The 7122-nt window shown below is 45.4% G+C and overlaps 1 long non-coding RNA gene across 4 annotated transcripts; it reads left to right on the top strand.

Moving 5' to 3' along the window:
- The first annotated feature begins 2715 nt into the window (after nucleotides 1-2715).
- On the top strand, nucleotides 2716-6878 carry LOC123084856 (uncharacterized). 4 transcript variants are annotated; one of them, XR_006439433.1, is made up of 5 exons: nucleotides 2716-3350; nucleotides 3852-3945; nucleotides 4360-4520; nucleotides 4597-4743; nucleotides 5662-6878. It is a non-coding gene; the product is annotated as an uncharacterized lncRNA (long non-coding RNA). The 4 variants fall into 4 exon arrangements; XR_006439434.1 differs by having other exon boundaries at nucleotides 4349-4520; XR_006439431.1 differs by lacking the exon at nucleotides 4597-4743.
- Nucleotides 6879-7122: the final 244 nt, after the last annotated feature.

Below are 7122 nucleotides of genomic sequence, written 5' to 3'. Positions count from 1 at the left end.
GTTTTTCTGCAAAACTGTTTAACTGGATAAAAGAACAAATTCGCAGACGCTGAAAAAAACACACGCGGGCCGAAACTTAGGCTGCCCAACAGTGCAGGGGAGCTCGGGCTGGATCTGCTCTCATCATGGGCTCGGCCCGGTTCGGTGGGAAGAGGGAGGCCGACAGTGGGGGTGCGCAGCTGGGCCTCGCGCTAGGCCTGGGTGCGAGCTGTCGCTGGCGCTCTAGACGAACAGGGAGGCGGGTCAACGCAGGGGCGCTCGGTCATTCTCCTCGCTCGTACAGGAAGCAGAGGAAGAAGGGGAACGACGGCGAGGGAGAGACGGAGGCGCAGGGGATGGAGGGGCGCGGGACGGCGGCCTCCGGCGATGGGCGTGCTGAGACCGCCGAAATCGGGCGCGGGCAACGCATCTTGAAGACGAGGGTGGCCATGGCGGGTCCCTCCGCAGGTCGACGACGATGACGCGAGGGAAGGCCCTGGGCGGTGGAAGTCGTTCCCGGCGGCGGCTTGGCGTGCTCCCTGTTGCAGCGGAACATGGAGAAAGAGAGACGCGTGAGAGAGAGAAGAGAAAGAGGGGAACGGGCGTGGCAGTGCTCATCTTCGGTGGCGAGCTCCTGCGGGCCCCAGCGGCAGCGGTCGGCGACGGCTTGTAGGGGCTTGGCGGGGCTGTAGTCTCGGCGTGGAGACCAAGAGGAGGGGGCCTCGGGCATGAGCAAGGGATCGAGGGGAAGGCTCGGATGGAGTCTGGTTGGTTTGGTACTAAAAACGAGGGAAGGATAGAGGCTGGCTGCGGGCTTGGATCCCGAGGAAGATTTTTGGAGCAGCGGCGGCGGGGAGGGACAAACCTCCTATGTTTTAGGGTTAGGCTAGATTAGGAGAGGTTGGGCTATAAATATAAGGAAAAGAGGGAGATTGGATCATCCGATCGAAATCAGACAGTTCAGAAAGAATAGGCTAGAGAGTCCAAATAATAAAACGGTGACGTTTTATAGATGTTAGGGGATGATCCGGACACAACGGTAACGACTGTCCGGGTCGGGTCCGGGACAGATTTCGGACGCGCGCGGGAGGAGGTCCACGGACTGACGAGAGAGGTTAGGTAGGGCCTGGCGGTGAGAGGTAGTGCAGAAGGCAAAGGGCTGAGAAGATAGAAGAGGAGAGGCCCGGCGACTGTTTTCGGAGACCGAAAACATGCGACGTGTGCCCGGCTATAATGCCGCTATAGTTTAACGATTGGGCTATCAGACGAACTCCGAATGCGATGAAACTTGACAGGCGGTCTATCTACACTATAATAAGACCACACACCAACTTTCATCCCATTCCGAGAACATTATCCGGCCACTTATAAAATACTATTTCGGACATGCCGCGGGCGCGTGCAAGTGTGTCTGAGCTCAGAACGGACAACGGACGGAACTTGGAGACCCGGACTAATGCAAGTTTTCGAAAACATGCAGATGCAATGCGGATGATGCCAAGGCGATATGCAACACGCAAGCGAAAGACAAGGCAACAACAATGAATAACTGGAAGACACCTGGCGCGTCGTTCTCGGGGCGTCACAACCACCGGGTAAGAACATTGATTGAAAAGAATGAAGAAACTTCACATGAATAAAATGAATACTTGATTAATACACCTGATCCCTTGAAGAAAAAAGGGGTGGTTGGGCGAGAAAACAAAGGCAACTTGGGGACAGATGAAGCGAACAACATTGTAAAAAACCGAGAGGTGATCTTGCGGATGTTGAAATGATCGGATGCACTTGAAGAGAAACACGCCGGCTGAAAAGGATTGACATGACAATCTCGATTATCATGAAGGATTAATATTCACATAGAAATGTGAGAACACCGCTTAAGAAAAGGCATGGATTCAACACTCGACATCGAAGCAACTAGAATACCGCAACTCAAAACAAAACAAAGGATTGGCTTGCAAAATAAGCCGGAATCAAACATATATAGATCCCATATCGTATCATGTGTCTGTTGGAAAGATATCCTAGGATATACTTGAATTCCCATTTATAAACTCCCGAAACTTTCTGGTTATGCAATCAGGTGTTGGGGATACATGGGAAGCATAATATCTCACCCAAACTAACAATTCCTACATCCAGCTGTATCCACCCTTCAACACATAATCAAGAAACCTTTAGAAATTAATTACCTCACCCTTCGAAAAGCATCCGTTATACGAGTTATGGCAATATTCCCAAACTCCCGCCCTAGTATTGGGTGGCGTCGAGGTTATCTCACCAACAACTGCATAAAAGAAATTTTCGATGTCAGCGAACTCAGGTATTCCAGAAATGCAACGATAAAATTGTGACGACAACGCCTCGAAGCTCAACTCCCCGGGACACTACTACAACCCCTAAATGTCAGGAGGCATCGAGAACAATTTTCTCGTCACAAAACTATCGGAACGATTCCAAGATACCCGCGTGATCCTAAAAAAAATTCGTGAAATTTAAAACAAAACAGAAGCTAGCCAACTCACCTCCAAAATGCTCCCCCGATTGCAAGCTTCGTCGGCCGTCGGATCTGCCCCTCTGGCTCGCTGCACCGTTGGATCTTTACTTCCAGTTAAATCGTTTTTCACCCCCGAGTCATTTTCCTTGCCCAATGATGAGTGGGCTCGTCTCACGCTTGTGTTGGCTGGGTCAACTGCGCCCATGTGCGAGGGGATTTGCCAATCCGCTCGCCGCGCCTCACCCAAGTCCCCAGGCCCCAACCCCGCCGCACAAACCCTAGACTCCCCAAGCTCACAGGCCACAGCTTCCCATTCCTCTCTCCTCCGTTCTCCCTCATCAGCCGTCCCCGCCGCTATTCTACCTCTCTCCTCTCTGTCCTATGACCACGCCGCTGGGAGGAAGCGGTCGTTCGTGGCTCCATACCGCTGTCGGGGTGCCGTGCAAGAGGTCAGGGGCCGCCACCACCGTGAGCCAGGACGAAGCGGACGCCCTTTGCGAGCCTCCGGGCAGGAAGCCGACGGCGAGTACGCCATTAACAAGCCGCCAAGAGGACCCACCGGCCAGTCCCCTGTCGCCGAGCAAGGGCCGCCCGTTGCGTCGTCGTGGGAGGAGGCGCACAGAGGAGCAGCGGAGGAGGAGATGAGGACACGCCCCCGGACTCCCTATTTCCTTTTGGTCGCACCTTCCCTGAGGCGTCTCTCTCTCTTGGGCAGCTTCCATACAAGATTTGGATGAGGAAAAGGAGACCCGATGCGGGGCAACGACGAGCGCCGGTGAGCTAGCTGGACAGGTGCCGGGCCCATGGGCGCGATTGGGGAGCTGCGCACACATCCATCGACGGCGAGCACATCGAACGGCCACACATCAAGGTGAACTTCACCCAATCTCTCTCTCTATATATATGATCGTTAGGTTAATAGTACTCCAGAGAAAATTTCATTTCTATGTTCTTCAGAGTAGAGGTCGGTTCATGTTAAATTTGTCTAAGCCACACATATGGTATTACAAGTCGATTGATTGTAGGTACTTTGACTTTAGAAGGGACACTTGCCCCTTTGGCGGTCGATGTTTTTACAAGCTATACATATGCTGTTCTCGTTTCAGATTTTGCAAAGATTTTCTGAAATGTGCTTCTATTCTTCACTCAGGGTTATCTTATTTTGTGTGTTAGCCTCTGGTAAATTATGTATTCTTTGCAGCACAACAGTTCTTAACGAAACTTTTTACATAATAGAGACAATTAGTTTTTGAATAGATTTCAGTGTTGGTTGCTATCTTTGTTTAATGTTGATTTGGAGCATGCAGAGGTCTCATCTAATGTAATCACGCCCTGCCGTTTTGTGATTGACCATTTTGTTTCTATTTTTCAGAGGGCAAGGGAAGCTTGCGCTACTTTTTGGAAGTTAAAGGTTGGGCTTGCGCATTGAGTGATGGCGTTGGGACTGGAGGAGCACAAGGATCCTCGTATGCCTCTATCTTTTAGATGTCTGTACGCCTTTCTGATTCTGGACTTAAAAATGTATGCAGGTTCATATAATACTTACCTTTCTTGCTCTATTTGCAAATATTTGTTGGTTAAAACTCCTTTTCTCCTCACATCAAAGTACTTTAGTCTTCACATCATTTTTGCAGAACTGTTCTAATTAACAAGTTCCGGCAAATGCCTTCTGCTAAGGAACATGTGATTGTTTTATAGTTGGCATCATTTTCTACCATGAAGTTGGCTGCCAAACATTGTTGAGACTAATATTCATCCGAAAATTTGTAACTAGCGGCAATTCATCCAATTCTTTGGTTAATTCTTGAATTCACATGTCTTACTATTTACTTGCTAGAGAAGCACAATAATACATTTTTTGACATGCAGTTCTTTTCCAGCTCTTCGGGGTTGTTACGGCCATGCACCAATATATAAATAAATCTACTTAAGCTGTCTGAGCCGCAAGAATGGACATTTAAATAACTCCAGAACATTGGGTACATGGAGTTCAGATTTGCAGAAGAGCAACCTCCAGATGATTATGTAGTAGATCTTGCAGGTCATCATCTTTTCAATCTTGTTTTGCTTAATTTGTACATGATGGATGCGGGGCTTACTTAAATTCTACTTTACAGAAATATGTTATTCTGAAAAGCACATAATTTCTGGAGAATATCTTTATGAGGGATGGGAGCCAAAGTTAGTCTAGCATCTTCTCATTGTTGGCTACAAATTATACACGATACACTGGAAACACATATATTATGTTCATTAAGTCAAAGGTAAATCCCTATTTAAGTAGATGAGAATGACAAATTGGGAAGCTACTGCACCTATGAATGTGTAAATTGTGAACTAAAACTTGTCAATTGTCAGTAACTTCATAGCTGCCGATGATAAGTCGTGCAAATAATTCGTCATATATAGTTTCAACTAACACCTCTACATAAGACCGACAATATTAAGTTTTCTGCAATCAGTGCTAGCTTAGGTGATGTGGAACGTTAAGAGTAGCTGAATGGTATGTTCATCAAAGCCATGCTTTGTAAAATAGGGACTGTCAGATGCCCTTGGAATATAGCCATTGTAATTTGACCCATGTAATGAACTGTGCAAAATAACATATATGGTGCTTCTTTTCTCCTTGCTTTCAATAGTCATATGAACATGCCCCCAACTTGATTGATTAGAAAGTTTATTTTGTTCGGCAGTTTATTTTGGTTTTCATTGTCAAAGTTTCTTCAGTTATTCTCCTCGTTATATGGATGATGGCGTGACATCTTCCTGTCAGTATGCATCTGAATCGTTGTATGAGTTGGAAACCGAACATATGTGGATAACTTCGTGTATGAATCAGAGTTAGTACTTAGTTGGTTTTCGCTCGGTTGTCCGATAATTAACTGGCAATTCTCGTCTTAATTAATTGACGAGTCAAATCTTTTGCCTCCGTTTCGAAAAAAAGAGTTAGTACTTAGTCGGTGCTTACATTGTTTGCATTTTTATCAGGGCACTCATTATTTTTGTATCTGGTGAAATGTTTTAATGGTGCCATATAGCACAAGCAATGATTATGTGCCTGTGTGCTGCTTCATCAAATGTATTTAGAAATTTGGTGTCTAAGCAGTTGTTATCTACTGATGTTTCAACATTGGTACTATCGTTTGGAATCATGATTTGGATTTATCTTTTCATCTTTTTAGGTTTCCATGTATGCCACTCTCTTGGTGGTGGTACTGGATCAGGCATGGGTACACTTTTGGTATCAAAGATCAGGGAGGAGTACCCTGGCGCATGATGCTAACATTCTCTGTTTTCCCTCACCGGAAGTATCTGATATGTGGTTGAACCTTACAATGCCACTCTTTCGGTCCATCAGTTGGTTGAGAATGCAGATGAGTGCATGGTTCTTGAGAATGAGGCCCTTTATGACATCTGTTTCAGGACTCTCAAGCTGACCACTCCGAGTTGTAAGCGAAATCTGTACCTTCTTATTGTTATTTTCTACAGATGAATATGAGCATGATGTCAAGTGGATCTTCATAATTCTGAATATTTGTAACTGCATGTTATTATATGCTTGATAACACAAATATTAATGCATACTTTCTATTCACAACCGTAAAATTGGAAAATGATGTAGTTCATTGGCTTGCTTTTTCTATAATGTCTGTCCAAACTATTCCTGTAGTGCAGTTTTGGTATTCTTAGACATGATCTGAAACTCTAAATGGATTCTTGTGCTTGAGTTATTTGCTCAGGGCTTTCATTTATATGCACTTGTATTTCGGTTTCAATGTGATGCATGCTTATTGCCAACGGACCTCCCATTGCTTATATCCTACCAGTATAGCCATGCTCCCCGTCACATTATCTGTTGAAAGTGCCTCCCCATGGTGTTGTTCGTCAAAAGCTTTCTTCCTCTTTCTTTCGAAATTACAGGAGTTGTTGCGCAAAAGTACATGGTTTTTCCTTCAAGATGTGTAGTTTTGTAATATACAATAGTTCTGACCTGAACTCTGCTGACCAAAAAAATATATACCTCATTACTCTATGATGCACTAACACTTTTTTAGAGTCTGAGGTTGCTTTGGCCTAATGAAGGGTATGCAGAGCAATGCCTCTGCCTTAGTTCAAGAGAGCAAGGCAGGCAACAAGGGGGAGGGTCTGGCCGAAGTCAAGAAACAAGAGAACTTGACACCGACCTAGAGAAACTCTATGTAGCAGACCTTCGCCGGAGAGATGGCGGAACTGCAATTGTAAAGTGCCTCCGGTGTACACGCTTTGTTGGCTTGTTTATCCTTCCATGTGGAAATTTGGCTTGTCAGATTTGCATCGACTGTGGAAACCTCCTGGTGCACTATCCAGTTGTAGTTCCCTTTCATGTAATTGTCTTCCCCCCAAGTAATTAAATGTATAACCATGATCTCACATATTGTCTCTACCCTGTTTATGAGGAAACAATTGGACTAATAGGTATAATAATTTGGTGTTGGGAAAAAAGATGGAATGCTCATTGACTTTTTTTCTTTTGCACCGTACAATGTACCTTTACTTTTTAAGTGAAGATCCTTATGTATGCCTAAATCATATCTAAAACTTAGAGCTATAAAAGTAAAACGAAGAATTTCAAAACATTTCAGGTGTTTGCTTCTGTCAATACA

Source organism: Triticum aestivum, chromosome 4A, assembly GCF_018294505.1.
Source record: "Triticum aestivum cultivar Chinese Spring chromosome 4A, IWGSC CS RefSeq v2.1, whole genome shotgun sequence".
Taxonomy (NCBI): Eukaryota; Viridiplantae; Streptophyta; class Magnoliopsida; order Poales; family Poaceae; genus Triticum; species Triticum aestivum.
This window is presented reverse-complemented; position numbering and strand designations above follow the sequence as displayed.